This window comes from Hyperolius riggenbachi, chromosome 4 (assembly GCF_040937935.1).
Source record: "Hyperolius riggenbachi isolate aHypRig1 chromosome 4, aHypRig1.pri, whole genome shotgun sequence".
Taxonomy (NCBI): domain Eukaryota; kingdom Metazoa; phylum Chordata; class Amphibia; order Anura; family Hyperoliidae; genus Hyperolius; species Hyperolius riggenbachi.
In genome coordinates, this window is record NC_090649.1 from 114,018,983 (window position 1) to 114,042,408 (window position 23,426).

Below are 23,426 nucleotides of genomic sequence, written 5' to 3' on the forward strand. Positions count from 1 at the left end.
ATTCTGCACTATCTGTAATGAATGGTGAGCCTCTGCATTCCGTAACCATTACATACCTTCATGTTATCCATGTTATATCTTCCTGCCTCTACTTATGCCAAATACTACAGACAGAACCTGTTGTTATTGTGAACAATCTACATCTCTCTCTCCTCTACCCACTACTACCACAATTGTTTCCACGTCCTGAAAAAATGTAATTGTTCTAGTCCTGAATCACAACAGCACAGCATGTGTGTTCAACAGCCTAGGGACGTATTTCACATTGTGCTTTGCTGTATAGGGTGGGGTCTGCAGCATAACACGTCTGTTCACTTTCTGCTAATGTGATTCTGGCCCCTAATGTAGAGGACTCTCAATGTATTGCTACGGAATGAGTCAGCAGTGGACAGTGTTGGCTGGCTGAGGGTGAGCTGCAGGGAGAACACAGACCTGAGGAAAGGATATTTATGACATGTATACGCTTATTCATGGATACTCCTCAACTACAAGTTTTCTGCTTTCTCCTGTTGTTCAGTAATAAGGAATTCTTACAGTTATAATAAGCATGTTGAGGTGCTATTAAGTCAAAAGAGGCTGGTCTAAGAAGGAGGTACATTAGAGTCACAGTTCCAAAAACTCCTCCTGCACTTCCAGGTCCACGATTTCCTGCCTGAAATACATGAAGAGTTTCAGATTTCAAGGTACAGTTTTTCTGCATGTATTACAATGTACAGAATAAACTTATTCTACCTGCAAGTGAGGACAGTGCTTGAGATTGCTTGCTAGCTTCTGTTTTGTTTTTCCCCTTATTGTAAGTGTTAGATTTCTCCTTGTGCATGTTCAGCATGTCACCCTCTCTCTGGCCATCACAGGTTGTTTATAGACACACCATTACATGATTTCCTCTTTATTGTAAACAAGTGCCCAGAATTCAGAGTATAAGAGCTCATCTGTTCTATAACATGGCAAACTGCTAAGAACATTTGTACAGTGGATGAAGATCTAAACTCTTTTCAAGCTTTATGTTCAAAATTAGTTATTATAATAATACACTTTTTGTTTTGATTCACATACATACAATTGTCCTTAGGCCCGGTTCACACTTGCGTTGGACTGGCAAATGGATCTGTGAAAACGGATCTGATCACCAGTCGATCAGATACGTTTTCATTCTGTTGCCACTCCGTTTCCGTTCAGCTGCTTCCATTCTGTTTCCCCACAATACCCCCGACCCCCACCCACAAAGTGTGTTTTTCTATTTAGAACGCTCTTTACTAGTGTGAAGAAACGTTCCGTTTTCTCAGTGACCCCAATGCAGAGCTAAAACTTATGTTTTTGTTCCGCTGTGCTCATCGGTCCGGAAAATTTGGTGCTGCAGGAAACTTGCAGTCCATTAATCGAATCGTGCGAAATGGATCTGTTTGAACAGACAATGTGAACGAATCCATAGCATAACAATTGGATCCGTTCCCATCTGTTCTGATCTAGAAATAGACCGGTTTTTAGTGCAAATGTGAACCGGGCCTTAAAGGAGTCATCAGGCAAAAACAGCGTCCCCCTGCTCCTACCCAGGGCTTCCTCCAGCCCCTTGCAGCTGACACGTCCCCCGGCCGCAGCTCCGCTCTCAGCTGTCGACCTGTGGTCCCCGCCGGTGCAGAGGGCGACCTCGAGATAGTCTCTAGTGCGCCACTGTCAAACAAGCCCACGTTGTCCGCAGTGTGCTGCGTAGGCACAGAACTACTGCACCTGCGCCGTACACCACGGACAACGTGGACTTGATTGACAGCAGCGTGGGCGCACTAGAGGAGGTCGCCTTCTGCACCGGCGGGTGACAGTTGGAGGATGCCCCGGGTAAGTAGGGGGGGCACTGTTTTTGCCTGATGACTCCTTTAATGTTTTACAGAGTTCATTCAGCAGATTATGCAACTGTCACTGAACAGGGCTCACAATGTGATGTCCGACTCTCCACCAGCGGTGCTGCTTGTGAATTTTCACCAAAGTCATTTGTGCATCGCAAATGCTAATTTGGATTGAGAGAGATTTTTGTGAAAAATAAGCTTGCATTTTCAAATTTTTGTGAAAACGCAAAAAATCAACATTTTAACGGCACAAATTCACAAAAAAACATGAAAAATAAAAAACTAATTTTTTTAAAGGAATATTCACTCAAATTGAATTTAACATTCTTTTCCCAAAAATGAATGCAAAAAGAATATTGGTATTTTTGCTCATCACTGCCCACCAGATGCCCTTTCTAATGTCCCTATCCTCATCCTTTCCCACCCTAGGTGTCAAACATTGGCATATGTGGCTTGTTTGCTTGCGCTCCAACAACCAATGTTTTGATTAAAGTTGACACTGATCTAAAATAGAGCAGCAAGTTAATAAGATTATGTAATGGTTTTGCATCCTGTATGGTAAGCTGCAAAATCTATTGAAGACAGATGATTAACCAACAGTGTCACATCGAAAATGCTTTTTTCAATTTTGAGAAAATCTTTGGAAAAATACATTGGATTTTCACAACAGGGATAAAAGAAACAATTTTTTTCTTCCCGATGCAAATATTCGTGAAAAAACAAAAGTACGTTTTACAGCGAAAATGTGTGTTTACTGTTTATGCATGCAAATTTGTAAACCATGAAAAAAAAATCACAAACTTATTACAAAATGTTTTCTCATGGCATTTTTGCTCCAAAGACAAATTTTACATTATTTTTGCAAAAATGAATGCAAAAACAATATCTTATTTTCGCTCATCACTGTAAGGCAACTTTCCCTCCAGGACGTTGCGTTTTAGGGGACGTTATGGTCGCATAACGTGCCCCTAACGCAACCCCTGGTGGTGCTGGATGTGGACGTCAGAGTGAGCCGTGTTGTGCAGCTCACTCTGGCATCCGTGATGCGTACTCTTGGACGCATGCAGCATCACGTGGTGCTGCCAGCCAATCGCCGCACAGAGCGGCCGCTCCAGGAAGTAAACACTGCACGTCACACCGTGCAGTGAATATTAATTAGCCATGTGCCTGGCCGCTCTCCACTCTTCCCCCAACATTACTGAGCATGTGCAAGCAGTCTAACGCGGCTTACCCGCGTATAAAGTACTGCATGCAGTACGTTCTCATGACGTGCAGCGTTACAATGTAACGCAACGAGGGCACTGTGAACAGCCCATTCATTTTTCATTGCTGTGCGGTGGGCTGCTCTAACGTGCGCCTGTAACGGCTCACTGTGAAAGCAGCCTTAACCAACATAGAAACAGGATTTTTTAAATACAAGGTTATAATCTTGAATAATTGTTAACCTTGTTCTCTCTTTCTGCATCTACAGTTGTATAATGATCAGATTGCTCTGTTAATAATGACCGCTGAATGCTAAAAATAGGAGGGGAGTCAAGCGTAGCGCTGAAACTATTAATAGTGTGCAGGCAAAGCAGATGCATGTGTGCTGTCTACTTGGAGTTTAGATGTTCTCTCCCTGTGTTCTATTCCCATAAGGCCGTGTCTTTCTCATGCTATCCTGGTTCATCGATCAGGGCCAGTGAGTAACAGGGACATCTGTTTTCCATCTTGGTGTTGGCTGGCTTCTAATTGGATGCCTACTAATCACATGGCCTGACCCAGTCATAGTAACAAACAAAGGAGCTGAGGGCTGGGCCAGCCTTCATCAGAGTGAGATATTGCTAGTGTAGATGTTGTAGTGCTGATGCATGCTGCAGTGTTAGGTTTTTATGTTAAAGATAATTAAAGAAGGTGCTAGTGGAAATTTGATATTGACTTTTCCAATGCAATGTACTGCCTGCTGTTGTGTGTTAGATTATATCATGTAGACAGTTTAGAGAGATTGGGTATTATCAGTTTCACTGCATTACTTTTTTTTTTCTTTTTTGTCATCCTGATAAAGAATTGCTAGTCACTTACAGCTAACTGTGATACACACTGATAAATACACACAATTAATGTGTTTTCAAAAGTAATTGTTTCACAGGGTGTGTGTGTGTGTGTGTGTGTGTGTGTGTGTGTGTGTGTGTGTGTGTGTGTGTGTGTGTGTGTGTGTGTGTGTGTGTGTATACAGTGTGTACAGTGTGTGTGTGTGTGTGTGTGTGTGTATACAGTGTGTACAGTGTGTGTGTGTACAGTGTGTGTGTGTGTACAGTGTGTACAGTGTGTACAGTGTGTGTGTGTACCATTTTCTGGTTTTAGGCCTTGGCCTAAATCCGGCCCTGGTCACAGAGCCATAAGTCTGTGAGCCCCTTATACACATTTTGTGTTTGCAAACATTGTTTTTTTGTTTTGTTTTGTTTTTAGCGCTATAGCGGGAGAAACTAATACTTGCAGACAAAAATGCACCATTAGGCCTGGTGCACACCAAAACCCGCTAGCAGATCTGCAAAATGCCAGCAGATTTTTAAACGCTTTTTTTTATTTTTATGAGGCGTTTTGCTAGCGCATTGCAGATTGCTGCTGCGGATTTCAGTGTAGTATATTTCATATATTGTTACAGTAAAGCTGTTACTGAACAGTTTCTGTAACAAAACCGCCTGGCAAACCGCTCTGATCTGCTGTTTTTCAGAGCGGTTTGCGTTTTTCCTATACTTAACATTGAGGCAGAAACGCCTCCGCAATCCAAAATCTGCAGCAGCCCGGGATTATACGTTTCTGCAAAACGCCTCCCGCTCTGGTGTACACCAGCCCATTGAAATACATTGACCAAGCGTATCCACAGCCGCAAGCGGATCGAAAAATGCTGCCGAACCGCTCTGGTGTGCACTAAGCCTCTGTGTATACACACACACACCACACACACCACACACCACACACCACACACCACACACCACACACCACACACCACACACCACACACCACACACCACACACCACACACCACACACCACACACCACACACCACACACCACACACCACACACACACACACACACACACACACTATGCTGGGGATACATGGTATGTTTCTGTACCGTGTATCGACCAGCTAATCCGGCCAGCTGAATCGAGCGGTGATAAGGAAGCGCCGGCGGGGATGAGCGGCAATCGATCCGCGCGGACGAGCGGGGATGCGCTGGCATCGAGCCGCTGGCTCGATCCGGCGCATAAAACGTGCCGTGTATGCCCGGCATTAGAATAAAGCTTAATACACACTTTCAATTATGATTGGCCAATCATTGACCAATTTTACCATCTACATGTAGTATGAAGGTTTCCCTACACAATCTGCCCATAGTATTCAATATCTGTTGACCCTCATACTACATGGAGGTGGTAAAATGTATCAGTGATTGTCCAATCATAATTAAAAGTGTGTACTAGGCTTAAATGTCTGCTGAGTTCTGCTTTTGGTTTGGAGAAAAAGCTCCTGGATGATGATTGTTGTTGCAAGTTAGCAGCTCCACCACTGGTGTACAGATTTATTTGGGATCTATAATTAGTGTGTTGGCTTATGAGAGTAGGAAAGTTATAGAAAGGGTCAATAGTTCATAGTTTTTAGCTTTAGCATACTTCAATGAATGTGTCATTGAGCAGAGACAATGTAACAGTAATAACTTAAAACGTAGATTCAGATATAAAATAAAACTGTGGGATATCTAGTCATTTTTAGGAGTAGAAGGATAGATGCAATTGTTTCTAAACATTTTTTTTTTCACCTTGGATGTCCTTTAAAAACATTTACAGCAGCTATCTTGGCTACAGTGAATCCTCAGTCTGTTGCGGCAGAGCAGTCACAAGTGACAGAGATGGCACAAGTACATAAAAAAACAAATAGGCCTGTTGAAATTTCAGATGAGGAAATGGAGAAAGTGTGTGTGTGTGTGTGTTTGTGTGTGTTTGTTTGTTTGTTTGTTTGTTTGTTTGTTTTCAGAGAATATACCACAAGAGATGAACACAGAGGTGAATTTTAGTTCCCAGCTACGTAAACCAACATATTACTGATGGCAATTTATGAACCACCACAGACTAGTTACAAATTGGTCTCGGCAGTAAACCTGTCAGTGCATGATAACTTGTATGAAGGCATGGAAGTGTCAGATATATACTTTTTTTTTTCCATAAAAGTTTTTTTTGAAAAAAAGTTTTCCCTTCTCTGAGGAAGACTACAAGCAACAGTATAAAAGCCCAAAGCTTGATGTGGCCTTCTTGCAGATGGATAAGGATGATGAATTAGCCTTCAAGGACGAATACATACAAATGACTTGTGTTACATTTACAGTTTTTTGCAATAGCTTAAAGGGGTTCTTCCGCGAATGATGAAAAAAATAAAAAGTGATTTATGCATAAACTATTAAATATCCTTCTAAAATAGTGCAAAAAGTTTTTCAAAAAAATGAATGCTTTCCTCAATACAACATGTAATATAAACAGTGACAAATGACGGATTGGGAGGCTAATCCATTTGATAGGGGTGGTTTTTTTTTTACTTGCATTTCACAAACAGAAGTCCTGCCTACGTAGTTTTCAGTTGTGTAATCCATTGCTGTTAGGAGTTTCAGTTACAGGGATAACGGCTGATCTCCTATGTATATGCTTCTTGTATTCACTCACAGAGAAAGGAGCCCCCTCCTCCTCCCTGCAGGAACGGCTAAGCGCAGATGCCGGCAACTATTCAGTGACTTCGTCATGTGTTTACATAGTTGCCCAGCAACCAGACCCCATCTGTGCAGAATAGTTTGTATGTTCTCCCAGAGAATCATCTGCTATCAGCTGTAGTGTGTCCCCTTATTGAACTCTTAGTTCTCCTGGCAGAGATAAGATAAGGGGACTGACTCGCTGGGAGAAGATACAAACTATTCTGCACAGCGGCCGGGTCTGGTTGCTGGGCAACTGTAAACACATGACGAACTTAATAGTTGCCGGCATCTGCGCTTAGCTGTTCCTGCAGGGAGGAGAAGGAGGGGGCTCCTTTCTCTGTGAGTGAATACAAGAAGCATATACATAGATCAGCCGTTATCCCTAACTGAAAACTACGTAGGCAGGACTTCTGTTTGTGAAATGCAAGTAAAAAAAAACACCCCTATTAAATGGATTAGCCTCCCAATCCGTCATTCGTCACTGTTTATATTACATGTTGTATTGAGGAAAGCATTCATTTTTTTAAAAAACTTTTTGCACTATTTTAGAAGGATGTTTTTTAGTTTATGCATAAACCACTTTTTATTTTTTTCATCATTCGCAGAAGAACCCCTTTAAAGAGGAACTTCAGCCTAAACAAACATACTTTCATTAAGTTACATTACTTATGTTATTTAAAATAGATAAGTAATATAATCTCTTACCCACCCTGTTTTAAAAGAACAGGCAAATGTTTGATTTCATGATGGCAGCCATCTTTTTGGTTGTAATGAGGTGACAGGGAGTATGATACACAGTTACAACTGTCCTGTGTCCTGATCACCCCTCCCAGTTGATAAGCAACGTGAATAACAACATAGCGAATCCCATCATGCTCTGCACAGCATCAGGGAAAATGCATTTCTTTGATGGGTGGAGCTTAGATAAAAATACAGCAAAAAATGATGCTTTGGTAAGAAAAACAAAGTTCTGAGGCTGTGAAACTGTTAAAGAAACACCAAGCCTTTTCAGGTCTGCTGAGTAGATTTTTAGTCCGGAGGTTCACTTTAACCACTTGCCGACTACCCACAGCCGATGGGCGGCGGCAAAGTGGACGCCGAAAGGTCCGCAATGCGCCCAAGGGCGTTGCGTCCTTTCGGCATGCCGGGGGAGCGATCGCGTCATTGATGACGCGCGCTTCCCCCGGCAACTGGCTCTGCCCACCCGCGACGACAACCCGCCGGCCGTTCGGAAGTGCCGGCGAGTTGTTAACCCCGCGATCGCCTCTACAAAGTGTATAATACACTTTGTAATGTATACAAAGTGTATTATACAGGCTGCCTCCTGCCCTGGTGGTCCCAGTGTTCGAGGGACCACCAGGGCAGGCTGCAGCCACCCTAGTCTGCACCTAAACACACTAATCTGCCCCCCTGCCCCCTGATCGCCCACCCCCCAGACCACTGTTTGCACCCAATCACCCCCCTAATAACCCATCAATCACTCCCTGTCACTATCTGTCAACGCTATTTTTTAAAAAATTCCCTAAACTGCCCCCTGGGGACTCCTGATCACCCCCCACCCCTTAGATTCTCCCCCTCCCCCCCCCTCCCCCCCTGTGTACTGTATGCATCTATCCCCCCTGATCACCTGTCAATCACCCGTCAATCACCCATCAATCACCCATCAATCACCCCCTGTCACCCCGTCAATCAGCCCCTAACCTGCCCCTTGCGGGCAATCTGATCACCCACCCACACCATTACATCACCCGCAAACCCGCTGTCAAATCACCTCCCAAGTGTATTGTTTACATCTTTTCTCTTCTCTAAACACCCACTAATTACCCATCAATCTCCCATCAATCACCCCCTATCACCACCTGTCACTGTTACCTATCAGATCAGACCCTAATCTGCCCCTTGCGGGCACCCAATCACCCACCCACATGCTCAGATTGCCCTCAGACGCCCCCCCCCCCCCCCCTTATCAATTCGCCAGTGCATTAATTACATCTGTTCTTCCCTGAAATAACCCACTGTTCACCTGTCAATCACCTGCCAATCATCTATCACCCATCAATCACCCCCTGTCACTGCCACCCATCAATCAGCCCCTAACCTGCCCTTGTGGGCAATCTGATCACCCACCCACACCATTAGATCGCCCGCAAACCCGCCGTCAAATCACCTCTCAAGTGTATTGTTTACATCTGTTCTCTTCTCTAAACACCCACTAATTACCCATCAATCACCCCCTATCACCACCTGTCACTGTTATCTATCAGATCAGACCCTAATCTGCCCCTTGCGGGCACCCAATCACCCGCCCACACGCTCAGATTGCCCTCAGACCCCCCCTTATCAATTTGCCAGTGCATTAATTACATCTGTTCTTCCCTGTAATAACCCACTGATCACCTGTCAATCACCCATCAATCACCCCCTGTCACTGCCACCCATCAATCACCCCCTATCACTGCCACCCAGCAATCAGCCCCTAACCTGCCCCTTGCGGGCAATCTGATCACCCACCCACACCAATAGATCGCCCACAGATCTGACGTCAGATCACCTCCCAAGTGCCTTGCATTTGTTCTCTCCTCTAAACACCCACTAATTACCCATCAAGCACCCCCTGTCACCACCTGTCACTGCTACCCATCAGATTAGACCCCTATGTTCCCCTAGGGCACCCAATCACCCGCCCACACCCTCAGACCCCAGCCCTGATCATCTTACCAGTGCATTGCTTGTATCTATTCCCCCCACTAATCACACCTTGAGACACCCATCAATCACCTCCTGTCACCACCTGTCACCCCCTAGCACACCTACCCATCAGATCAGGCCCTAATTTGCCTCGTGTGGGCTGCTGATCACTCGGCCAAACCCTCAGACCCCCTTCCGATCACCTCCCCAGTGCATTGATTGCATCTATTTTCCCCTCTAACCACCCCTTGAGACACCCATCAATCACCACCTGTCACCCCCCTAGCACTCCTATCCATCAGATCAGGCCCAAAACAACCTGTCATCTAAAAGGCCACCCTGCTTATGACCGGTTCCACAAAATTCGCCCCCTCATAGACCACCTGTCATCAAAATTTGCAGATGCTTATACCCCTGAACAGTCATTTTGAGACATTTGGTTTCCAGACTACTCACGGTTTTGGGCCCGTAAAATGCCAGGGCAGTATAGGAACCCCACAAGTGACCCCTTTTTAGAAAAAAGACACCCCAAGGTATTCTGTTAAATGTATGACGAGTTCATAGAAGATTTTATTTTTTTGTCAAAAGTTAGCGGAAATTGATTTTTATAGTTTTTTCACAAAGTGTCATATTCCGCTAACTTGTGACAAAAAATAAAATCTTCTATGAACTCACCATACTCCTAACGGAATACCTTGGGGTGTCTTCTTTCTAAAATGGGGTCACTTGTGGGGTTCCTATACTGCCCTGGCATTTTAGGGGCCCTAAACCGTGAGGAGTAGTCTAGAAAACAAATGCCTCAAAATGACCTGTGAATAGGACGTTGGGCCCCTTAGCCCACCTAGGCTGCAAAAAAGTGTCACACATGTGGTATCGCTGTACTCAGGAGAAGTAGTATAATGTGTTTTGGGGTGTATTTTTACACATACCCATGCTGGGTGGGGGAAATCTCTCTGTAAATGGACAATTGTGTGTAAAAAAAAAAAAATAATAAAAAAAAATTGTCATTTACAGAGATATTTCTCCCACCCAGCATGGGTATGTGTAAAAATACACCACAAAACACATTATACTACTTCTCCTGAGTACGGCGATACCACATGTGTGGCACTTTTTTGCGCCCTAACTGCGCTAAGGGGCCCAAAGTCCAATGAGTACCTTCAGGATTTCACAGGTCATTTTGCGACATTTGGTTTCAAGACTACTCCTCACGGTTTAGGGCCCCTAAAATGCCAGGGCAGTATAGGAACCCCACAAATGACCCCATTTTAGAAAGAGGACACCCAAAGGTATTCCGTTAGGAGTATGGAGAGTTCATAGAAGATTTTATTTTTTGTCACAAGTTAGCGGAAAATGACACTTTGTGAAAAAAGACAATTAAAATCAATTTCCGCTTACTTGTGACAAAAAATAAAATCTTCTATGAACTCACCATACTCCTAACAGAATACCTTGGGGTGTCTTCTTTCAAAAATGGGGTCATTTGTGGGGTTCCTATACTGCCCTGGCATTTTAGGGGCCCTAAACCGTGAGGAGTAGTCTTGAAACCAAATGTCGCAAAATGACCTGTGAAATCCTAAAGGTACTCATTGGACTTTGGGCCCCTTAGCGCAGTTAGGGTGCAAAAAAGTGCCACACATGTGGTATCGCCGTACTCAGGAGAGGTAGTATGTGTTTTGGGGTGTATTTTCACACGTACCCATGCTGAGTGGGAGAAATATCTCTGTAAATGGACAATTGTGTGTAAAAAAATAAATAAAAAAATTGTCATTTACAGAGAGATTTCTCCCACCCAGCATGGGTATGTGTAAAAGTACACCCCAAAACACATTATACTACTTCTCCTGAGTACGGTAATACCACATGTGTGGCACTTTTTTGCAGCCTAACTGCGCTAAGGGGCCCAAAGTCCAATGAGCACCTTTAGGATTTCACAGGTCATTTTGCGACATTTGGTTTTCACTTTTGGCACCATAGTTTGTAAACGCTATAACTTTTACCCAATCCAATAAATATACACTGAATGTTTTTTTTTTTTATCAAAGACATGTAGCAGAATAACTTTTGTGCTCAAATGTATAGGAAATTTTACTTTATTTGAAAAATGTCAGCACAGAAAGTTAAAAAAGTCATGTTTTTGACAAAATTCATGTCTTTTTTTTTTATGAATATAATAAAAACTAAAATTTGCAGCAGCAATCAAATAGCACCAAAAGAAAGCTGTATTAGTGACAAGAAAAGGAGGTAAAATTCATTTAGGTGGTAGGTTGTATGACTGAGCAATAAACCGTGAAAGCTGCAGTGGTCTGAATGGAGAAAAAGGCTCTGGTCCTTAAGGGGTAAAAAGACTGTGGTCCTCAAGTGGTTAAGCACAATTTTCAAAAAAATGTAAAATTTTTCAAAACATTTCACACAATTTTCACAACACCACACACAAGTAGCACAACTCCTCAGATTATGTGCAAAATGGACCACGTTAGTCAAAACTGTGCACTTTCTTGCCAAAACCTTATTTTCTTGTCAAACAGATAAACATGTCATCCTATGAGCAGTTTCTGTTTAAATCATTTAAACACTCCAGTGTTTAACTTAAAACACTGTTAGCATTTCCATAGAGAAAGTGTAAAAATACATTCTTCAACACTACATGGTACAAGTTATTCAGACCAATGAAAATTGTTATTGCTTTTCATCTATTCAAATCCGTTTGTAACAATTTACGTAAAAAAAAAAAAAAATGCAGTTAGCAAAAACTTTTTACAATTATCATACTGTATTTGCTGAATATACCTTTGTACTCTTAGGCTAATTGTAAAAACATAAATAATGCAGTTCAGGGTTGCAATATAAACTCACGGAAGATAGAAAATATATATATATATATATATATATATATATATATATATATATATATATATATATATATATATATATTACTAAAGGTGGCCATAGACCTGGCAATTATCGAAAGATTCCACATTGGCGCAATTTTATCTCTAATTGAATCTGATTAGAGATAAATTTGTCTATTCATTGAAGCTGCCCATACACTACAGACCGATTCCGTGTCTGTACCACTGCTGCCCCCAGTGTATAAATGTAACCACCTTTTTCACTCCCAGGATACTGTAGTTATAAATATGCCTTTTTCTTGTGAAGCAGAAAAAATGCATGCAAAAATGTATGCATTTTTATGTGCACATTTTACAGCAGTTTGATATACATTTATTGTATAAATGCATGAGCATAGACATTTCCTTACTGTAATTTTTACGATGTATTTTTTTTTCCTTGTTTCATCATTTTTCACGGTAGATCCAAGTTTCTTTGCAGATTGCCTCCCCCCCCCCCCCCCCCCTCTTTCTCCTTCTACTGCTGACCCAAACATGTACAGTATGTTACAGTAGAGAGAAGCCAGAGGACTAAAGCTAGATACACACATCAGATAAAAGTCTTTGAAAAATGAAAAAAAGGATGAAGACTGGCACCATCCAGACCCAGTAAATATAGCTCAATGAATTTATTAGACAGACATCATGACACAGTGAACAACGTTTCGGAGGTCAATCTTCCTTTTTCAAGTTCCTGTCAGTGTCTAAAATAACATCATGTTACAAACCCTTTATATACTAGCTACCACGCATAATTAACCAATCACACTGAAATAGTCACCTCTGGCGACCAATCCCCTTACGTCTCGCTCAAGTGGACCTGATGGGGAACTCCTGTATGCGCATACAGCGTGCGCACAAACTTTCAAACTCACCAGACAGCGGGGCGGGGCGGCACGGCGCAGCCAACATCCACACAGGGAGACTCGCCACGATGACATAATCATCAGCACATGCCCCTACCCGAGGCGGACCTGATGGGGAACTAGAGGCTCCCACAGCGGCCACAAGGACCGCCCATAGGTCGAACATGGCGCTAACATGCTGGGCGTGAATCGCCCCCATGTGCATTATAATACGCATCATGGACGGAGGTAGGCCTTCCGCCCCGCAGTCTGGGCAAGAACCCGCTCTACGCAGGTGTCAGCGGCTCAGAAATCTACAATAGAAAGTGGGACATCTAGTGTTAGAAAACAATACCACACATATGTAAACATCGAGGAGAACTGTCATAAATCACATTAGTGGTAGAAATAACACTAACTAGCAAATACAATGTACAAACTAAACAGCTAGGACTATAAAATCAACAGTTGTTAGTACAATCAAGATTTAGCCAATAGAATAATCCTAGAAAGGGGACAAAAAATTATGATATAACATCATAAAAAGGGGGTCATATCATATTCCCTATTCATGCCCCTTGGTTCAATTGTATCTAATCTACGTATCCAATATGCCTCACGATACAGCAATTTCTGAATTCTATTGCCACCTCTCCTCCCACATTTGACCTGTTCAATAATTTGGAACCTCAATTGGCTAGTAGTGTGGCCTACAGTTGCAAAATGTGATGGTACTGGTAGTTCTACTTTTTTAGTCCTAATAGTGCTTTTATGAGCAGTCAATCTATCTTTCATTCTCTGTGTGGTCTGGCCTATGTATAATAGGCCACAAGGACATTTTAACAGATATATCACGAATCTGGAATTACAGTCAAATTGGCCATTAATATTAAAACTTGTACTATTGTGTGGGTGTACAAAATTATTACCTTTGATCACACTATTACAATGTACACATCCCAAACATGGATAGGTGCCATCGGGTCTTCTAGAGGTAGTCAATGAAATCACAGACCAATCTTACCACCCTTCATGTAGTATGAGAGCATATCTACACAGTCTATTCTATTGAGCTGAACTCCCCATAAGATAAAAATCTTAGCAACATGCTGTACACAAAGATGCTGCACACATGCAAAATATCAGTATCTGCAAAAGATCAGTTCCTGCAAATTGCATTCATCATCTATGATATCTGCAGATCTCATACACACCTTGTTTACAGTAACGGACATTCAACTGCAGATCAGAACCACCAGGAGGGATTTTCAGATCTGCAGATGATTGTCTGATCTGCAGATGAATGTCTGTGTGTATGGGATCTGCAGATATCAATCATAGACTATGAATGCAATTTGCAGGAACTGATCTTTTGCATGTGTACCGCATCTTTGTGTACAACATCTTGCACAGATTTTTATCTGATGGGGAGTTCAGCTCAATAGAATAGACTGTGTAGGTATGGCTCTCATACTACATGGTAGGGGGTAAAATTGGTCTGTGATCTTTCATTTCCCATATCTGATGTGTGTACCCACCTTTACAGAAAAGACCTGGGTGGCAATGGGTTTCTTCAAAATCTAAAAATCCAGTTGCAATTGGACAACCACCCAGTGTGAGTATCATCGATTTATGTGAAGTATTCACAAAAGGTTCCTACACACACTACTACACTGCTGACAGAAGATAGGTTCCTCACCTGTTCTCTTGATGAAATGTGCGAACTACTGATGCCACTGTATACCTACTTAGGTTAGGCTGAACTCTTAACCCAGCCTCCCTCATTGTAAGTCCATGGTTTATTACATGGTCCACAAGCATAGCAGGAATTTCATTCAAAATATTTTGTTGCCTTCTTTGTCCACGTCTTATGCCTCCTCCGGGTCTTCCTCTCCCTCTTCCTCTTCTTCTGCCTCCACCTCCACCTTGTTCTGTCTGAATGCTTCCTCCCATCTGCACTCTCCCTCTTGCTCTGACACTATCCATTTGTGTTGAAGATAGGCATCTTGTTGCCTTTTTATAATGCTTAAAAACCTGATTGGTGTGTGCATAATTATGCACTTGTGTGTGTGCACACCTGGTGACTGTGTTTAACCAATTGGCTCATGTGAGTGTTCATTTGAGAGCCTTTGCTTTGATATTGGAAGGAAGTGTCTATATGAATGATTGTTGAGTCAAATGTACCGTATATAATCGCAAATAAGCCGACCCCCCAACTTTTACCTGAAAAAACAGGGAAAAAGGATTGACCCCCATTTAAGCCGGGGGTAGGAAATGCTGGATTGGTGCAGGCCGCGTGATCCCCCCAGTGTGTCCCAGTATAGCTAGTATAGTGCCCAGTATGGGTAGGTAGTGTCTCAGTATAGCTAGTAAAGTGCCCAGTATAGCTAGTATAGTGCCCAGTATGGGTAGGTAGTGCCCCAGTATAGCTAGTATAGTGCCCAGTACAGCCAGTATAGTGCCCAGTATAGCCAGTATAGTGCCCAGTATAGCCAGTATAGTGCCCAGTAAGTATAGTGCCCAGTATAGCCAGTATAGTGCCCAGTATAGCCAGTATAGTGCCCAGTATAGCGCCCCCCCTCCTCCTTATCCCCCCCCACGGCCCCCGCTGCTATTACCTGTTTAGCCAGCGGCCGCTTCCTCTAATCCCGGTTCCCCTCTCCATCAAGCGTATAAGTGTATCACAGCAGCGCACCCGGCGCTGCTGCTGTGACGAGGCAGGAGGCAGGAAAGAGAGCGGCTTCCTGTAGCAGCGATGTGTATAGCCGTTACCAGGGGAACCGCTTTTTCCTGCCTCGTCACAGCAGCAGCACCGGGCGGCGTGGACCACGGACCACCACCCACCACCCAAGACTCGCATACAAGCCGACCCCCCAACTTTTGGCCCCCTTTTTGGGGGTTAAAAATTTGGCTTGTATGCGAGTATATATACGGTACACAAATTGTGTTTAGTGTTTTGAAAATCACTGTGTGTAGAGTTTTGCAAAAAGTGTGAAGCTGACAATGTGCTTATAGTTGTGCCTATTTGAGAATGTATTTTGCTCTTTGAGTGTTGGGTTCTATAAATTGTGGGAAAGTTGTAATTTTAGTATGTAAGCATTCAAAAAAAACTGTAAGAGACACAAACAAAGTTGTGTTCATGTACAAAATACACAATTTTTTTTATTGCATATTTTTGTTATAAAAAGTTAAACACTTTATAGGCCCATTGAAAACCACAAAAAATAGGTGTGTGTGTGTGTGTGTGTATATGTGTATGTGCATGTCCAAATCCAGAGTAATTCAAAAGTCGGGAAAAACATTACCAGGATTCAAAACCCTGCAAATCAAACAAAACTTACAGTGTGGACCAAGTTGGGGAGGGTTGGTCTACTTTCTTCTGCAGTGGTAGAAGATTACCGAACCCCATTTATTGAACTTCTAATAGAGAAAGAATATCATATTGTATTTCAAACAAAACCCGCAAATAGATTTTAAATCATAATTAGATTCATTTGGTCTCAACATTAGGACACTCTTCTGTTAACTGTGGAAGACATGAAGGAAAGGAAAGTAGTCTCACTAGTGCTGATAGACCAAATACATCAAGAATTTTACTCCAAAATATTTTTGGGGACAAAAGCCATCAGTGACTTTTTGATAAACACTCAACCTGAAACAGTTAAATCCTTATATTGGATACAAAAAAAAATCTAAATGGAGGCAATATATTCAATAAAAAAAAATCTGTTGATACCAAATGGATACATGGTCCACATAGACCTAAAACATGCATATTGGTAAATCCCAAAAGAAACCAAATCACAAACATTTCTAAGATTTGCGGTTGAGATGTGCACAGAAATCCATCATGGGAAGTTCCGTTGTCTTCCTTTTGGGGCAACATTAACACACCAAGAGCTCAATTCACTAAAGCGTGATAACTGCTATCACAGCAGTTGTCACGCGATCTGCCGCGCATGGCGCTTTGCGTGCAAAGCATTACTCCGTGTGATAAACAAAGGTTTGCGTACGATCACTCACTTGAAACAAGTGAGTGATTGTGAGTAGACCTTCGTTTTTCACATGGAGAAATGCTTTGCACGTGTGGAAGATCGCGTGATAACTGCTGTGATAGCAGTTATCGCGCTTTAGTGAATCGAGCCCCAAGAGTGTTTACAAAGGTGATGAGAGAATGAGTAGCTTTGTTACACAGTAAAGAGGTGCTAGTAATACTGCCTTAGTTGGACAATTTATGAGTAATAGCAAAGAAGTCCGAGAAAAATTGTGACCATCAAAAAAAGATCATAATCCAGGACTTGAAGGTAGTGGGCTAGATTCCGAGCAAAGAGAAATCACCACTTCAGTCGCATCATTGCACAAAGTTCCCGGCTGGGATTTCTGAAAAATTCAACCAATAGGAAATTCTTCTTCCTGCCAGATTAAAGGTCAGAAAATACTTGTATGAGCCAGAAAGTTTATTATCTTGACTAGATGAACTTTCACAAGCTTGGAAGTCAAGAGCTAGTGTGTGCATTCGGAGCAGTGCTTTTCAGTGCTGCTAGATTTGGGCGCAGCCGGCGCCTCCATAGACTTCAATAGGAATCATTCCTATTGAAGTGCTCAGTGAGTAACATCGGCTCTGTCAGAAGACAGAGCCGAAGTTGCTTAAAAACATAATAATTCGGCCTCCAGCAATCGCTGGAAGCCGAATTATTTCATTCCCCTACTATCCATGTCGGCCTGGAGGGGGAATAGTAATTAAATCGGCCCGGACTTGTGCAGAAAGCAGGATCAGCTATATAACTCTGTATCCTGCGCCCAAGTCTACCGGCGCTGATTTCAAATGTACGCTGTGCATTCCCTCCAGGGAATCTAATGTCATTAATGCTACCAAAGTTGGTGAGATCAAATTGCTTGATGATACTGATGGCACCAAACTGGCTTAAAAAGTAATGGTATTATCTCCTATTAGTACTGTTGGTGGATCAACCCTGGTGAATTCATAAGATAGCTTATGTCGATGGTTCCTGTGATGGTAACAAAACAACCCCTGGTTCATCTAAAAGACAAAAGGAGACCAGGAGCCAGGGGCGTTGCTAGCATCCTAGGAGATCGGGGGCACCCATGGGCACCATGTCGTAAGGCGCATGCGCCGCAGCAAAAATAAATAAATGGGTGTGGTCATGTGTGGAGTGGGCGTGGTCATGGGTGGAGCCAAATGTACATAAACATAGCAGCTGTGTAACTTAAAGATAATGGGCCTACCCAGCAAAATGTTGGATATACTACTGTACATACTAGGGTTAGAAATGAATGGCACACTGATGGTAAAAATGAACAGCACACACTACAGCAAGTTTGCTATCAGTTTAGGTCCAGAGTAAGGGCTAGTCCACACTAGGTCCGGAAACGTATCCGTGGCTGCGTTTTTCAGCCCTGATGAAAAACGGAGTCCCGGATACTAATGTTAAAAATAGCAGCCGTCCTCACCCAAGAAAAAAAACTGATCCATGTGCAGGGACCCGCTCTCAAAACCTGAATGGAAGGTCCGGATCTGCTGCATTTTCACGCAACGGATCAGGACCCTGATACCTGCAGGGGTAGTGAAAAGCAATGAGAAAACGCAACTCCATCTCCACAGGCAAAATAGCAGCAAAAACGGATGAAAAAACGGATAGCCTGAACTTTATTATTGGCCCAAAAAATCCTCCCACTATCTTTCTAATGACAGAGTTTTCTGTCCGTGTTTTGGGGTAAAAAACTGAACGGAAACTGATGCAAAACTGATGCACTTTTTATGAAAACTGATCAGTTTGCAGTCTGGTGGTACTTCCCCTGATCCCGGACTGCAGTTGTGCAGGGACGGATCTAGGGGGGGGCAAGCGGGTCTCTTGCCCCAGGCGCAGTTTGTTGAATTCTTAAAAAGGCGGTAAAATTTGGATGGGGAATCGCAGTTTAGGCGCCATAACCTGACCTTGCCCCAGGCGCAACTTGGTCTAGATCCGTTTCTGCAGTTGTGCCTAGTGTGGGCCTAGCTAGCCTAATAGCTAATACTGTACATACGGGAGGTAGCAGGGATCAGCATACACTGCAGCTAGTTTACTAGCAGTATAAACATAGAGTAACTGCTTACACTGCACATAGTGGAGGTAGCAGGGATCAGCCCACACTTCAGCGAGTTTACTATCAGTACAGACACAGAGTAACAGCTTATACTGTACATACTGGGGTAGCCAAGATCAGCACACACTGCAGTTAATTTACTATCAGTACAGGCGCAGAGTAACAGCTTTTACTGCACATACTGGAGGCAGCAGAGATCAGCACACGCTGCAGCTAGTTTACAACCAGTACAGGCGCAGAGTAACAGCTTATACTGTACATACTGGAAAAATCTATTAACCCTTTGCACTCTCGCATGCAAATGTTCAAACAAATGCATTCACAGATTCACTCATCCAGGCACAACTGTTATCCCTACAGCTAAGATAAAAGCCGGGGTTTTAGTTCACAGAAGAATGCATTCTTATGCTTAGTCACCTATACTGCGCAGAAGTACCCAGGTAAACATAGGTGCACATGGACACATAACGTTAGCTCCCTTGTGCAATTGGTAAGATGCACCATCTGTCCCAGGAGAGGACGTCAGGATGTGTGCTCCTAATCCATTAATAGGTTTAATGCAATGAATGTGTTTGCATGTCTGCACTATGCATGTTACAGGGCCAGAGTTAGGACACCTATGTTTACCTGGGTACTTCTGCGCAGTATAGGTGACTAAGCATAAGAATGCATTCTTCTGTGAACTAAAACCCCGGCTTTTAACTTAGCTATAGGGATAACAGTTGTGCCTGGATGAGTGAATCTGTGAATGCATTTGTTTGAACATTTGCATGCGAGAGTGTGAAGGGTTAATAGATTTTTGCTGTTTTCTAGCCACACCCCCTTCAGCACCTCCCTTTCCATAATAACTTATTTAATGTCCTAACTAGAGGTGATGTGCCTGGATATATGTATTTTTTACTGCACATACTGGAGGCAGCAGATATCAGCACACACTGCAGCTAGTTTACTATCAGTACAGGCACAGAGTAACAGCTTATACTGTACATACTGGAGGCAGCAGAGATCAGCACACACTGCAGCTAGTTTACAACCAGTACAGGCGCAGAGTAACAGCTTATACTGTACATACTGGGGGTAGCAGAGATCAGCACACGCTGCAGCTAGTTTACAACCAGTACAGGCGCAGAGTAACAGCTTATACTGTACATACTGGAGGCAGCAGAGATCAGCAAACACTGATGCTAGTTTACTATCAGTACAGGCACAGAGTAACAGCGTATACTGTACATATTGGAGGCAGCAGAGATCAGCACACACAGCAGCTAGTTTACTGTCAGTACAGGCACAGAGTAAAAGCTTATACCGCACATACAGAACTTCGGATCAAAATTTTGCAGCTAGTAATATCAGTGAAATTATCAATTTTGTCACAATACATTTTAACCCATTCTATGCAACTTCCTTCAATCTATTATTTAAACTTAACAATTTTTTTTCTGCCCTGTAGGATAAAAAAAACTCCATAGTTTAACTAAAGAATGAACACTGTAAAATTCTGTTGTATGGAGGGAGGGACAAGCAAACACCCCCACAGCAAGGAATACATTAAAATGATAGTCAAGCATGAGTGTTAGAACTAGCCCAGTTGTTGGAGGATAGCTCAGTGACATTGGGGTACGCATGTACTCACTAGTTTTTTACCTAACACCATCAAACAAGTTAAAGCACATGTAGCTTTAACAAGGGCTACATCGATACTTTTCATGGGGCAGATACGATTCAGAAAGGTAAATACTTACCTGCCTTGATTACCTTGAGTAATAAGCTATTGTAATGGCAAGCTTGTAGCCATTGGCTAATTCTAGTGGCAGGCTGGTAGTGAATGGTCGATGCTAGTGGTAGGCTGGTATTGATCTGTCGATTCACGTGACAGGCTCGCGGTGATCAGTAGATTCTAGTAGAAGGTAGGTAGTGATAAATAGATTTTAGTGGTAAGTAATTAGTGATAGTTAGACAGGCAGCAGGAGACAAATGACAGTAGTAAGTAGATTAGGACAAGTAGTGGGTGACAGACATGCAATAGGTGCTAGGGAGCAGTAAAAGCTAAATTACATAGGGTGCCAAGTTACAGTGGGAGAAAAATAGAATAGGACATATGGTACACTAAAGCTGGGATTAAATTGTGATCTCCTCCAAGGACAGTAAGTGACATGAATATGTACTTTGTAATGTGCTGCAGGAGGGGGTCAGTGCTAATACAAATACATACTAACAATATGGGATGACTTAGACTATGACCATGGTAGGATTAGATTGTGAGCTCCTCAGAGGACAGTCAGTGACATGACTATGTACTCTGTAAAGTGTTGCAGAATATGTCAGTGCTATATAAATACATACTAATATGGTAGGACATTAGACTATGGTAGGATTAGATTGTGAGCTCCTCTGAGAACAGTCAGTGGCATGACTATGTACTCTGTAAAGTGCTGCAGGAGATGTCAGTACTATATAAATAATAATAATAATAATAATAATAATAATAATAATAATAATAATAATAATATTGTAGACAGTGACATGACTATGTACTCTGTAGAACAGACAGTGCTATATGTGGGGCACACACACACACACACACACACACACACCTAAGGGACACACACACCTAAGGGACACACACACACGCACACACCTAAGGGACACACACACACCTAAGGGACACACACACACACACACACACACACACACACACACTCACACACCTAAGGGACACACACACACACACACACACACCTAAGGGACACACACACACACACACACACACACACCTAAGGGACACACACACACACACACACACACACACACACACACCTAAGGGACACACACACACCTAAGGGACACACACACACACACCTAAGGGACACACACACACCTAAGGGACACACACACACCTAAGGGACACACACGGCAAAGAGAAAGAACAACTATGGGAGACACACACCTACTTATGCTGGATACACACAATGTGATTTTCCGCTCCATCACCAGGTCGATCGATTATTTCCGACATGTCAGATCGGGTCTTGATCAATACAGCCGTTGATTTACTCATGTTAAGTATACAAAATTGACAGTTGTATCGATAAACACGATCAAACATGTCGGAAATAATTGTTCCCGCCGATCGAGCGGGAAATCATAACATGTGTACCCAGCATAACGAGGGCACACAGAACAGCTATGGGAGACACACACACCTATTAAGGGGGGGGGGGGCGCACACAGAACAACTATGGGAGACACACACCTACTAAGGGGGGGAACACACACAACTATAGAGGCGCGCGCGCACACACACACACACACACACACACACACACACACACACACACACACACACACACACACACACACACACACACACACACCTACAATCGGGGGCATGCACACAGAACAACTATAGAGGGACACACACACACACACCTTCAAAGGGGGACACGCACACAGAACTATGGGAGACTGACACCTACTAAGGGGGGCATGCACACAGAACTATGGGAGACACACACCTACTAAGGGGGGAACGCACACAGAACTATGGGAGACTGACACCTACTAAGGGGGGAACGCACACAGAAAAACTATGGGAGACACACACCTACTAAGGAGGGGAACGCACACAGAACAACTATGGGAGACACACACCTACTAAGGAGGGGAACGCACACAGAACAACTATGGGAGACACACACCTACTAAGGGGGGAACGCACACAGAAAAACTATGGGAGACACACACCTACTAAGGAGGGGGAACGCACACAGAACAACTATAGAGGCGCACACACACACACCTACAAATGGGGGCATGCACACAGAACAACTATGGGAGACACACACACTGAACAAGTATGACACACACACATACACACACCTACTAAGGGGGGGCACGCACACACTAACACACAGACACAGCGAAAGAGGGAGAAACATCACATCACACATACACCTCCTTTCCCATCACTTACCCGCACTGGCTTTTATCCTCCATGATGGCTCCCAGCTGGCTCTGGCCGTGAGTCTGTTCCTCTCCTTGTTCTCCCCCTCCTTGTCCGATGCAGCTCCTCTGCACCTGTAAATGTTCTCTCCCAGCGGCATGCTTTTGATTTGCTCCCCAGCAGTATTGTGCGCTATTCAAACACTGCTGGGGGGCGATGCTACAGCGGCAGCATCAGCAGCAAGCGACAGGGCAAAGAGGCAGAGAGGTTCTCACTATGCCTACCCTGGCTGCTGCGCTGCATAGAGAGGTGGCAGAGAGCAGTGGTGCCATAGTAACAGACGTTGCTGATTCAGTTAGGGGCAGCACGATGGGCACTATATTGCCCTGAG

General features: G+C 43.3%; 1 protein-coding gene and 1 long non-coding RNA gene across 4 annotated transcripts in view; one reads left to right on the forward strand and one right to left on the reverse strand.

The window, feature by feature from the left end:
• Positions 1-63: 63 nt before the first annotated feature.
• On the reverse strand, positions 64-23,340 carry LOC137570470 (uncharacterized). Of its 3 annotated transcripts, none has more exons than XR_011031058.1 (3): positions 23,066-23,340; positions 20,848-20,989; positions 64-652 (listed from the first exon to the last, which is right to left on the reverse strand). It is a non-coding gene; the product is annotated as an uncharacterized lncRNA (long non-coding RNA). The 3 variants fall into 3 exon arrangements; XR_011031057.1 differs by having other exon boundaries at positions 20,835-20,989; XR_011031056.1 differs by lacking the exon at positions 64-652 and adding an exon at positions 17,283-17,400 and having other exon boundaries at positions 20,835-20,989.
• Positions 286-23,426, forward strand: part of LOC137570469 (alpha-1,4-N-acetylglucosaminyltransferase-like) — a 74,795-nt gene continuing 51,654 nt past the window's right edge. The window contains exon 1 of the mRNA XM_068279138.1: positions 286-683. The gene's annotated coding sequence lies outside the window, so the exon portion shown is untranslated. The remainder of the gene's footprint in view (positions 684-23,426) is intronic.